This window comes from Pristiophorus japonicus, unplaced genomic scaffold (assembly GCF_044704955.1).
Source record: "Pristiophorus japonicus isolate sPriJap1 unplaced genomic scaffold, sPriJap1.hap1 HAP1_SCAFFOLD_294, whole genome shotgun sequence".
Lineage (NCBI taxonomy): Eukaryota > Metazoa > Chordata > Chondrichthyes > Pristiophoridae > Pristiophorus > Pristiophorus japonicus.
In genome coordinates, this window is record NW_027252713.1 from 73,122 (window position 1) to 86,806 (window position 13,685).

General features: G+C 48.0%; 1 long non-coding RNA gene across 1 annotated transcript in view; it reads left to right on the forward strand.

Moving 5' to 3' along the window:
* The first annotated feature begins 5,743 nt into the window (after positions 1-5,743).
* The window catches only part of LOC139248775 (uncharacterized), a 170,970-nt gene continuing 163,028 nt past the window's right edge, over positions 5,744-13,685 (forward strand). Inside the window, exon 1 of the long non-coding RNA XR_011591069.1 lies at positions 5,744-6,072. This is a non-coding gene — a long non-coding RNA (uncharacterized lncRNA). The remainder of the gene's footprint in view (positions 6,073-13,685) is intronic.

The window sequence follows — 13,685 nt, forward strand, 5'->3', positions numbered from 1 at the left end:
TTAGCCTTCTTTAAGTTCTGGACCATGGTCTCTGAATTAACTGTTTCATTCTCCATCCCAATGCAGAACTCCACCATATTCTGGTCACTCTTCCCCAAGGGGCCTCGCACAACGAGATTGCTAATTAATCCTCTCTCATTACATAACACCCAGTCTAAGATGGCCTCCCCCCTAGTTGGTTCCTCGACATATTGGTCTAAAAAACCATCCCTTATGCACTCCAGGAAATCCTCCTCCACTGTATTGCTTCCAGTTTGGTTAGCCCAATCTATGTGCATATTAAAGTCACCCATTATAACTGCTGCACCTTTATTGCACGCACCCCTAATTTCCTGTTTGATGCCCTCCCCAACATCACTACTGCTGTTTGGAGGTCTGTACACAACTCCCACTAACGTGTTTTACCCTTTGGTGTTCTGCAGCTCTACCCATATAGATTCCACATCATCCAAGCTAATGTCCTTCCTAACTGTTGCCTTAATCTCCTCCTTAACCAGCAATGCTACCCCACCTCCTTTTCCTTTTATTCTATCCTTCCTGAATGTTGAATATCCCTGGATGTTGAGTTCCCAGCCCTGATCATCCTGGAGCCACGTCTCCGTAATCCCAATCACATCATATTTGTTAACATCTATTTGCACAATTAATTCATCCACCTTATTGTGGATACTCCTTGCATTAAGACACAAAGTCTTTAGGCTTGTTTTTTTAACACCCTCTGTTCTTTTAGAATTTTGCTGCACAGTGGCCCTTTTTGTTCTTTGCCTTGGGTTTCTCTGCCCTCCACTTTTCCTCATCTCCTTTCTGTCTTTTGCTTTTGCCTCCTTTTTGTTTCCCTCTGTCTCCCTGCATTGGTTCCCATCCCCCTGCCATATTAGTTTAACTCCTCCCCAACAACACTAGCAAACACTCCCCCGAGGACATTGGTTCCGATTCTGCCCAGGTGCAGACCGTCCGGTTTATACTGGTCCCACCTCCCCCAGAACTGGTTCCAATGCCCCAGGAATTTGAATCCCTCCCTGCTGCACCATTGCTGAAGCCACGTATTTATCTGAGCTATCCTGCGATTCCTACTCTGACTAGCACGTGGCACAGGTAGCAATCCCGAGATTACTACTTTTGAGGTCCTACTTTTTAATTTAGCTCCTAGCTCCTTAAATTAATTTCGTAGGACCTCATCCCTTTTTTTAACCTATGTTGTTGGTACCAACGTGCACCACGACAACTGACTGTTCTCCCTCCCTTTTTAGAATGTCCTGTACCCACTCCGAGACATCCTTGATTCTTGCACCAGGGAGGCAACATACCATCTTGGAGTCTCGGTTGCGGCCGCAGAAACGCCTATCTATTCCCCTTACAATTGAATCCCCAATCACTATCGCTCTCCCACTCTTTTTCCTGCCCTCCTGTGCAACAGAGCCAGCCACGGTGCCATGAACTTGGCTGCTGCTGCCCGCTCCTGATGAGTCATCCCCCTCAACAGCACTCAAAGCAGTATCTGTTTTGCAGTGGGATAACCACAGGGGACCCCTGCACTACCTTCCTTGCACTACTCTTCCTGCTGGTCTTCCATTCCCTACCTGGCTGTGGACCCTTTTCCTGCGGTAAGACCAACTCGCTCCACGTGCTACTCATGTCATTCTCAGCATCGTGGATGCTCCAGAGTGAATCCACCCTCAGCTCCAACTCCGCAACACGGACCGTCAGGAGCCGGAGGTGGATACACTTCCCACACATGTAGTCGTCAGGGACACTGGTGTTGTCCCCGTGTTCCCACATGGTACAGGAGGAGCATATCACATGAGCAAGCTGTCCTGCCATGACTTAACCCTTAGATACACTTAAATTGCCGACAACAATGTTAAAAGTTACTGACTAAGAAAAAGAAAAACGACTCACCAATCAGCAGCCAACCACTTACCACGTTGGCTGTGACGTCACCTTTTGATTTCTTTCTACTTCTTTTTTGCCTTCTCTCTCAGCTGGAGCTGCACCGGTACGTCTCAACTCCCGTCTCTCTCCCGTGTCTCAACTCCCGTCTCTCTCCCGTGTCTCAACTCCCGTCTCTCTCCCGTGTCTCAACTCCCGCCTCTCTCCCGTGTCTCAACTCCCGTCTCTCTCCCGTGTCTCAACTCCCGTCTCTCTCCCGTGTCTCAACTCCCGCCTCTCTCCCGTGTCTCAACTCCCGTGTCTCAACTCCCGCCTCTCTCCCGTGTCTCAACTCCCGCCTCTCTCCCGCGTCTCAACTCCCGTGTCTCTCCCGTGTCTCGACTCCCGCCTCTCTCCCGTGTCTCAACTCCCGCCTCTCTCAACTCCCGCCTCTCAACCGTCTCTCTCAACACCCGTCAACCGTCTCTCTCAACTCCCGCCTCTCTCAACTCCCGTCAACCGTCTCTCTCAACTCCCGCCTCTCTCAACCGTCTCTCTCAACACCCGTCAACCGTCTCTCTCGACTCCCGCCTCTCTCAACACCCGTCAACCGTCTCTCTCGACTCCCGCCTCTCTCAACTCCCGCCTCTCAACCGTCTCTCTCAACACCCGTCAACCGTCTCTCTCGACTCCCGCCTCTCTCAACACCCGTCAACCGTCTCTCTCAACTCCCGCCTCTCTCAACCGTCTCTCTCAACCGTCTCTCTCAACTCCCGCCTCTCTCAACCGTCTCTCTCAACTCCCGCCTCTCTCAACCGTCTCTCTCAACTCCCGTCAACCGTCTCTCTCAACTCCCGCCTCTCTCAACCGTCTCTCTCAACTCCCGTCAACCGTCTCTCTCAACTCCCGCCTCTCTCAACCGTCTCTCTCAACTCCCGTCAACCGTCTCTCTCAACTCCCGCCTCTCTCAACCGTCTCTCTCAACTCCCGCCTCTCTCAACCGTCTCTCTCAACTCCCGCCTCTCTCAACCGTCTCTCTCAACTCCCGTCAACCGTCTCTCTCAACTCCCGCCTCTCTCAACCGTCTCTCTCAACTCCCGTCAACCGTCTCTCTCAACTCCCGCCTCTCTCAACCGTCTCTCTCAACTCCCGCCTCTCTCAACCGTCTCTCTCAACTCCCGCCTCTCTCAACTCCCGTCAACCGTCTCTCTCGACACCCGTCAACCGTCTCTCTCAACTCCCGCCTCTCTCAACCGTCTCTCTCAACACCCGTCAACCGTCTCTCTCAACTCCCGCCTCTCTCAACCGTCTCTCTCAACACCCGTCAACCGTCTCTCTCAACTCCCGCCTCTCTCAACCGTCTCTCTCAACTCCCGCCTCTCTCAACTCCCGTCAACCGTCTCTCTCGACACCCGTCAACCGTCTCTCTCAACTCCCGCCTCTCTCAACCGTCTCTCTCAACTCCCGCCTCTCTCAACTCCCGTCAACCGTCTCTCTCAACTCCCGCCTCTCTCAACCGTCTCTCTCAACTCCCGCCTCTCTCAACTCCCGTCAACCGTCTCTCTCAACTCCCGCCTCTCTCAACCGTCTCTCTCAACCGTCTCTCTCAACACCCGTCAACCGTCTCTCTCAACTCCCGCCTCTCTCAACCGTCTCTCTCAACTCCCGCCTCTCTCAACCGTCTCTCTCAACACCCGTCAACCGTCTCTCTCGACTCCCGCCTCTCCCCGGACTGCTGAGCCTTTTATCGGCCGCTCCCTCTCTCGACTCCCGCCTCTCTCATGATCCTCCTCATTGTTTATTAAATTTCCAAGTTTCATGTCATCTGCAACCTTTGAAACTATGTCCTGTATACCAAAGTCTGGGTCATTATTATTAAAGGAGCAGTGGTCTGAATACTGAGCCCTGGGGGACACCACTGTATACTTCCCTCCAGTCTGAAAAACAACCATTCACCGATACACTCTGCTTTCTGTCCCTTAGCTCATTTTGTATCTCAGCTGCCCCTTTTAAACTCATGGGCCGTGATTTCGCCTACCTCGGCGGGACCGGGTTGGCGACATCGGTGGTGGGTCCCGATCCCGCTGCTGTCTCCATCCCGGCCTCCCACACGACTTTCCTCTGATGGGGCTTGTTAAGCCCGCTCAGCGAGATTCTGTCAATTAAAAGGAAGCAGGTCTGATGACATCAATTGATGACACATCATCAGCTGTTTTCTTAAAGGGACCATGCACAAATTAATTTTGACAGCTGTGCTGTCAGTGTGCAACAACACTGAGGTGCTGCAAACACTGCACAGAGGTATAGAGTTGCACGCAGGCTCTCCCACGTCACCCTCCATATGCTTATGGAGGGAGTCAGAGCACGCAGGGAGGTTCTCTTCCCTTCCAATGGACGGAAGAGACCTCCCCAGGAGACCAACGCAGCCTGGTTGCATATTGCAGAGAAGGGCACAAGTAGGGATGCCGACAGGAGGACCAGGCTGCAGTGGCGCAAACCTTTCAATGATCTTAGTAGATCACGAAACGTTACTGCAAAGCCACACTCAACCTCATCCTCATCCCCATCACTCTGCCATCCCTACCCTACGCCTGCACATCCTTACTCACACCAACTTAACTTGGACCTCCACCCATCCCTCTCTATCTACATTATCACATCCCCATCTCACTAGTCACCCCTCACCCTCACGCAAACAGACAAACTAACACACAAGGGTAGGCACTTGTGTCTTTTTGCCAATGTTCATGTAAAGTTTCTGTTAAAGTGCAGTCAAACATTGAAATCTGTATTTTTAACACTTTGCCTTCTTGGACAGATTTGTGTGCACCTTTGGCTTAGTGAGTTGCAGTGAATGGTGAGATATAACAGTAAGCCCCGCAATGGTGATGAGTGTGAAAGGAATGGCTTGGACATTGTAGGAATGCTTCATGGTGTTGGTGTGGTGCCAACCTGGCGCTTCATGTTGCAAGCCAGGGTGTGCAGCATCAAGTGAAGTAAATGTGGTCATGGTTAGGCCATCCCTGGCATCCCGGGCAGCAATGTGGTCGGGTACTGATGCCCTCTGTGCTGTGCAGCATCAAGTGATTGCAGCGAAGTTTGGTGTTGTTGTTGGTGCTGCTGGTGATGCTGGTGGTGGGGTTCATCGTGGTCAGATTTTGAGAGCCAAGGTGACAGGGTGGAATTGGTTTCTGTTGTGGAGTATTAAAATATAACATTCACAGGAAAGGTCTTTTATAGAGAAAAGAGTTGTTTATTAAAACCTGATTAATCAAGGGAGATCCGGCCTCATCAGTACCATTACTGAGTGCTCTCAACACCTCTCTCATGGGACAAGCTATGCAGTTACATTCTTATACAGTTCAGATACAGTCAAAATGGTGGAACTACGCAGGGTAGTGTGCCATTGGTTAATACAGATTACAGCAATTTTATTGGGTGGTACAGTTACATAAATGTTATTGGTTACAGTAATTTCTAATGATTCTATTGGTACATTCAGTTCTGGTGACTGTTGCTAGGGAAAAGCCGCCTACAGATTATGTGTTACATTTCTGGAAATGTCTTCCCAGGCTAATTCTCAGACTCATGTCCTTGGCAGACATATGGCTACCCTCTGCTGAAAAGAGGCATTGTCCCTGTTATCTCATGTGGCTGGAACATCGTGGCCTCCTCTCATTATTTCTGTGAGCTGTCCACGTAAATCTTGTGGGTGTTCTTATTTCCGAAGAAAATTTCTCTGACCTTCGTGTTTCTGTCTAATTCAGCTATTCTACCATAAATGCATTTTAAACCTTTCTCTGCCTTTCTTACTTTGTATTTTAATTACACCGAATTACTTTACCCCTAATTAAGGTTTTTCACTCTTACAGTTTCCATCCTGATGGAGTAGATACCAGTTGAAGATGGGATGACAAAAGCGATCCATCAATGGTGACAGAGGTTGTTTCAATGAGGTGACACTGGATACAGAGTTTGCTACAAAGACTTACAACCTGCATTAAGTACAATCTGTCTTCCAAAGGGAGAAACCAAAGCGTCTCTGGGTTTGGAAAGTGTACAGGTGTAAATTGTGAGGTTTTATCCAAGTTTTAATGCTGTCACCAATCATGTGCTTCAATGGCCACTCAACCTCTGCCTCAGATGAACAAACGGGGTCCAGGAGCAACGTGAAATCTGTGTGCGAGCTGTTAACGTCAAAAGGTGAGTAAAGTACCACTGTTAAGGGCTTCTAAATATGCCAATAATTGTCTCAAGCACCTTGCCAAAGGGCGCTACTCAGCGTCAAGTGTCTCAAGTGCATCAGCGCAGGCAGACCCGACATGTGGGACAGGCACAGGGTCCCGACCTGCTGTCAAACGTTGTCAATTTCCCGGTCGACCCGCCCCTAGAGCACTGCCGAAGTCACAGACATGGTCTTTAATTTTGCTAGCAAGTCCATTATGTATATCTTTTGAAAGTCCATATACACATCAACCGCACTGCACTTATCAACCCTCTCTGTTACTTCATCAAAGAACTCGATCAAGTTAGTCAAACATGATTTGCCTTTAATAAATCCGCGCTGACTTTCATTTATTAGTCTATACTTTTCCAAATACCAATTAATTTGGTCCCAGATTATTGTCACTATAATTTTCCCCACCACCAATGTTGGGCTGACTGATCTATAGTTGCTGGGTTAATCCCAATCCCATTTTTTAAAACAGGGGTGTAACAGATACAAGTCTTCAGTTTTCTGGCACCACCCCATATCCAAGGAGGATTTGAAGATTGCGGCCGGAGTCTCTGCAATTTCCACCCTTACTTCCCTCAGTAAACTAGGATGCATCCCATCCAGATCTAGTGACTTTTCTACTTTGAGGACTGAAAATCTTTTTAGTACCTCCTCTTTGTCTATCGTGGTCATTGTTATCTCCTGGAAGTTGCTTTCCACTACCTCTTTGGCGGCGGGGGGCGGTGGAGAGATCGAAGAGAAATATCCCAGAATATATTTTCACTGAAATGGCCTATGATTTTTTTTGCCTTACCCAGGAGACTACATCTTGGGGGACATTGGGTCTCGTGTTCCCTTAGTTGTATTCAATGAAACAGCTGAGGCTGGATTTTTGGTCTTTTGCTGACGGAATGCACTTGCACCCGGGCGGGCAGCTTCCAGTGCACCGCCGGTACATTCGGGTGCCAGGTTTGCGGGGCTGCGGAGCAGTACTGCCTGGGAGAGGCGAGCCGGTGTGCAGCATCTCTGGTTACGACACCAGCTTGAAATTTGGATCCTGCCCGCTCCATAGCACCCCATAGCACGTCCTAGTGGGAACACCAATGAAAGCTGCTGTTCCAAGCTGTACCGGCTGAAGTGACTGAAGAAATGTCTACTTCAGGTAAGAGTGAGTTTTTAATTTTGCGATTTATGTTGGGGTCCCATCAGTAATGAATTCGGAATGTTTTCGGTGTTTTTTTTTCAGGTTTTCTTTTCTCTACGGAAGCCTATGTAGGGTGCTCCCAGGACGGCTGTTTAACTCGGGATTTTCAGTGGCTCAGCCGGCCTAACACCCTAAAAGAGGTGTGAAATGCCTCACGTAGCGCTGTGTTCCAAACCCTGGGCCCAGCTAATGAATTTTGCACTGGCAGACGCAAACCATTTTTCAGTGTCCGGGACAATGCCGCAACAGAGGCGTGACTTAGTTTCACCCCCTGCTCTTTTACAAAAAGGAGAAAGATTTTGTGTACGTGTGCAGAGCATCTCGAATTCTGCTAGACATTCCTCCATTAGATCGCCTTTTCTTGATCCAACAAGGATAAATCTAGGGAGTTACCCAAGGGGAACATCGTTGTCATCAATTATATATTAAAATTGATGAGTTGTTTCAACATTCCAACAGTATTTGCATCCATATGTGGTGCTATGGACTTAACATTATGTCATCTTTCACCTGAAACAAAAATATAGAAACCTATCTTGAGAACCATGCAGGTGGAAGAATCAGCTTTAGAAAAAGTCGTAAGGATAATGTACAACTCAGCCTGAAAATAGAAAAAGAATCATCAAACTGCACAAACTGAAACTCCAAATGAAGCCATGCTCTAAGAAAACCAGCAAAACCTGCTCATCGGAGACTGACTGAAAAAAAGCGAACCAAAAGTGTAATGTATATAATGACTCGCAAGACTTGTTACTGTAAACTCACTCAGGTGCAAACCTGGTTCAACTTTATTTGCGCCCAAGGTGCCCACGTGACATGGTGCTCGCTCTTATATAACAGGGCCCACGCACACGCGCGTACAGCACAATGACCTCCGACAGTGGCGCCCCCTGGTGTCTAGTGTCCCCAAGCATCAATACATAACATCCCCCTTCAAGATCTTAGAATCAGTCTCTTTACAATTCAAGACGGTCTGGGGCTTTTCACTCATGAGTTGATCGTCTCAGTTCAACTCCAGTTCTGGAGGCTGAGTAACTGATCTGATGGGAGTGGTAATGACCCTATCAGAGACTGAAAGTCCAGATTCAGTAATGATAGCAGAGTCTTCTGATGAATGAATATCGGTTGGTTGGTCACTGACTGCATCTTCCTCAACCGGTTCCGGTTCATCTGTGTGCTGCAGTTTTATCTGATCAACATGTTCCCTGCATTTTTGCCCATTCTTAAGCACAACAATAAACACTCTGCTACCCTCCTTGGCCGTAACAATACCGACGATCCACTTTGGACCTTGACCATAATTCAGCACATAAACTGGATCGTTGACAGAGATGTCACCAGACACAGCAGCACGATCATGATACCATTGCTGATTTTGACGTCTGTTTTCAACATGATCATTCAAATCAGGATGTACAAGAGAAAACTTGGTCTTGAGACTTCTCTTCATCAGTAGTTCAGCAGGAGAGACCCCGGTAAGCATGTGAGGTCTTGTCCTGTAACTAAGCAATATACATGACAAACAAGTCTGCAGTGAACCCTGAGTCACATGTTTCATGCTTTGCTTGATCGTTTGAACTGCACGCTCTGCTTGACCATTAGACACAGGTTTGAATGGAGCAGACCTTACATGTCTGATACCATTGAGTTTCATGAATTCTTGAAACTCAAGACTTGTGAAGCAAGATCCGTTATCGTTCACAACAATGTCAGGCAAACCACGAGTAGCAAACATGATACGAAGACTCTCAATGGTAGCTGTAGACGTGCTGGATGACATAATGACACACTCTATCCACTTTGAATATGCATCCACCACAACAAAAAACATCTTTCCCAGGAAGGGGCCCGCAAAATCGATGTGTATCCTCGACCATGGTTTAGATGGCCATGACCAATGACTCAGTGGAGATTCCGCTGGTACTTTACTTAGCTGCATGCAAGTATTGCACTGATGCACACATGATTCCAGATCAGAGTCAATTCCAGGCCACAAAACATGAGCCCTGGCAATGGCTTTCATCATGACGATACCAGGATGAGTGCTATGTAGGTCACGTACAAATTTTTCTCTGCCTTTGTTAGGCATAATGATTGCTCCATCTGACTGAATAGTTCATCTTTGCGACGGTTGTAAGGTTTGGTCTCATCACACATTTCCATAGGTATTGCAGACCAATCACCCCTGAGGACACACGTTTCACAACCAATAAAATAGGGTCATGGCTGGTCCAGATCCTCAATTGTTGAGCAGTGACGGGAGTTCCTTCACTCTCAAAAGCATCCATTACTAACAGTAGATCTGCAGGTTGAGGCGTCTCCACTTCAGGGGTGGGCAACAGCAGATGACTCAGTGCATCGGCTCAATTCTCAGTGCCAGGTCTATGACAAATAACATAATCATAGGTAGACAATATCAACGCCCATCTCTGAATACGGGACAATGCATTGGTATTAATACCTTTGTTTTCCGAAAACAATGAAATGACTGGCTTGTGATCCGTTTCGAGTTCAAAACGAAGACTAAACAGGTACTAATGCATTTTTTTGACCCTATACACACAGGCCAAAGCTTCTTTTTCTACCATGCTGTAAGCTCTTTCCGCCTTTGTCAAACTTTTTGAAGCATACGCAACAGGTTGTAGCTTACCCGACTCATTTGCTTGTTGGAGCACACAGCCAACCCCATATGATGAAGCATCACAGGCCAATACAAGACACTTACACGGATTATAGTGAACAAGCAGCTTGTTCGAACAGAGCAGATTCTTGGCTTTCTCAAAAGCTCTATCTTGAGATAAACCCCAGACCCAGTTGTCACTTTTTCTGAGCAGCATGTGCAGTGGCTCTAATAAAGTGCTCAATCTGGGTAAGAAATTACTAAAGTAGTTGAGTAGCCCAAGGAATTAACACAGCTCAGTCACATTTTGAGGTCTGGGTGCATTTTTGATAGCCTTGGTTTTCAAATCAGTCGGCCTGATGCCATCAGCAGCAATTTTCCTCCCTAGGAATTCAACTTCCGCTGCCATGAAGACACACTTCGAATGTTTCAGACTGAGTCCCACTTTGTCCAGACGATGTAGGACTTCAAGATTTTTCAGATGTTCAGCAGTGTCACGACCTGTGACCAGAATGTCATCTTGAAACACGACGGCTCTAGGAACGGACTTCAGTAGACTCTCCATGTTCCTCTGAAATATGGCTGCAGCTGAACGGATTCCAAAAAGACACCTGTTGTAGACAAACGGTTATTTATAGGTGTTGATGCAGGTGAGTTTCTTTGAAGTGTCAAGTGTCAACAAGCTCCTGTGTCATATAGGCCGACATCAGATCCAGTTCAGTGAACAACTTTCCACCAGCTAGCATGGTGAACACATCATCAGCCTTCGGTAGTGGATACTGATCCTGTTTCAAAAATCGGTTAATCGTAACCTTGTAGTCTCCACACATCCTGACAGTGCCATCATTCTTTAACACTGGAACGATAGGACTGGCTCATTCGTTAAATTTGACCGGTGATATGACCTCTTCACGTTGGAGTCTGTCAAGCTCAATTTCGACCTTCTCCCTCATCATGTACAGAACAGACCGAGCTTTATGTGAGACAGGTCTTGCCTCAGAATCCAGGTGAATCTGCACCTTGGCTCCAGTAAAATTGCCAATGCCCAGTTCAAACAAAGAAAGAAACTTCTTCAGCACTTGAGCACATGAAGTGTCATCCACCGAGGACAATGCTTTGATATCATTCCAGTTTGACTTGATTTTCTTGAGCCAATTCCTGCCGAACAGCGGTGGACCATTGCCCGGGACGACGGTAAATCGTGAACCACGCCATCATATGACACCTTGATTACTGCACTGCCAATCACCGGTATGAGTTCCTTAGTGTAAGTACACAACTTGGCATTGACTGAACTCAGCTTAGGCTTCACAGCCTCAATGCCCTACAGCTTGTCGAATGTCCTTTGGCTCATTATCAACTGACTCACAACCGTGTCCAGCTCCATTGATACAGGCACACCATTCAGCTTCACATTGACCATTATTCGTTGGCTCTTTGTCAGGAACGAATACACTTCCTCCTCGGGTATGTTGGGTTGCATATCCGGGCCAGCACTGGACTGGTCATCATCATCAATGTGATGAGCAACAGTACGCTTGCTCAGTTGTGGGCACATTTGCTGAAGATGTCCCACTTTTGAACAGTCTTTACAGATGTACTGTTTAAACCAACACTGATGAGGCTGATGATAGCCCCCACAATGCCAACAGGTGAAATCAGATTCGTACCAGTTGGCAGACTTTGAGCAGCTACAGGATTCACATAAGCAGTCGAGTAGGCCCTGCCATAAGCAGCTCTGCCAGATGACGACACAATCTTGTTTACAGTACTTGCCGTGAAGTTTTGACTCTTCGATGATATCTGCCTTAAATTATCATCAGTCACCATGCATGCCTGGGCAGTCGCGATGGCCTTGCTCAAATCCAGCGTATCTGCAGCCAATGATTTGTGAAGGATCACATCATGGTTGATGCCTATCATGAAAAAATCTCGCAGCATGTCTTCCAATGCGTTTCCAAACTTACACGGCTCAACCAGACGTGTTAGGTCGGCGATGAATCCCAACACATCCTGGCCCTCCGCACGAACATGTGTGTAGAAGTGATAGTCTGAGATGATCCCCTTTTGGCTTGAGATGTTCACGCACCAAAGTGCACATATCCCCATACTCTTTGTCCATTGGACGTGCAGGTGAGAGAAGATTCTTTATGAGGCCATAAATTTTTGGACCACAAACGGTGAGCTGTCCTGCGCCTAACTGCATCACCAGCTTCCTCCATTTTGTTGGCCACGAAATACTGATCCAGGCGGTCAATAAAATCCGCCCAATCCTTGCCATCCACGAATCTCTCCAGAATTCCAATGGTGCCCATTGTGCATGCGAAGGTTCTTAAGTTACCTCGTCACCAAATGTAATGTATATAATGACTCGCAAGACTTGTTACTGTAAACTCATTCAGGTGCAAACCTGGTTTAACTTTATTCGTGCCTGAAGTGCCCACATGACATGGTGCTCACTCTTATATACCAGGACCCGCACACACGTGTACAGCCCGAGGACATCCGACAGTGGTGCCCCCCCCCCCCCCGCTGGTGTCGTGACCCCAAGCATCAATACATACCAAAAAGAATTAATAAAACTCCTTTCAAACAAAAGTCATACAATGACCAACCTTCTTGGCAAAGGCAGAAATCTTTTGCTACAAGCCCCTACTATAGCAGAACTCTGTGATCATTGTGCCTGCTTTTCTGAAGCAGAACTTTGTTGCTGATATTCCTCCCGGAAAAAATCTAGAGCCAAAATTACCCTCTGCCCCAAATGGGGTGTACATTCCGATTTAATTGATGATTTACCTCTCCATTTGATGGGGCAGTGATTAAGAGTGATTTTGCCCTATTTTTGTGTTGGGGCAGTGTTTCGGGCAGCAGCGGGGCTGGAAGTAGGTTGGGAGCGGGGTGGAAGGCGAGCAGTGTCATCAGTTAAAGGGCAGGGGGGTGGGGGGGCACTGCAAGCTCTGCAGCCACTTTAATGGCATGACTGGGCCACCAGGGAGGGCTTTGGCAAGGCCAGCGGTCTGGCACCCAAGATTGAGTGACGGGCTGCATGTTGGCGGCCTGGCCGAACCTGTGGTCGCCATTATCAGGCCGACTTCAGAGTCGGCCGACAATTAAAATTAAATGGCAGCCGTGGCAGAATGCCCTCCCCTTTAAGCGTGTACGCGCTGCCCAGCAACTTCCTGATGGGGAAATCTGTTGGGGGCACCGACTGGTGTCTGCTCTGCTCCCGTAGGGCAATTTCCCTCACAGAGTGATAAGGGGTCACCGCCGGGCGGTAAGGGGTTGCCGACAAGAACACGGGCAGGGCGGTCACCTTCTCCGCCTGAAAAAATGACGAGGGCAATGTCCCAATTGTCGGCCACTTCCCCCTGACTGAGCAGTAACTCCTTTCCACCCCGTTGGCTCTTAAAAAAGGGGCCATCTTGGCCCCCTATGCTCCTATTCTTCATGCTGCACAAACTACACCACCGATGCACCGTGAATGAAAGTTAAGCTCCATGAAACTGAATTAAACTCCCACTTGCCCCTTCCACTCTCTCCTCACCTTACATCTTTACCCCTCCCTCTCCCCTTTCCTCTCCCAACTCATCCCCACCCCCTTACCCTCTCCTCTACCTAATTCTTCTCCTCCTTTCTTTCCCATTTCTCTCCTCTTTGCATAACCCTGTAGCAGCTAGCTGCACTGTCGTCACTCTACCTTCCTTTCCTTCTCGTTACCCTCCCCATCCCCTACCATCCTCAGTGTCTATTCTCCTCTCCTCTTATCCTCTTTCCCC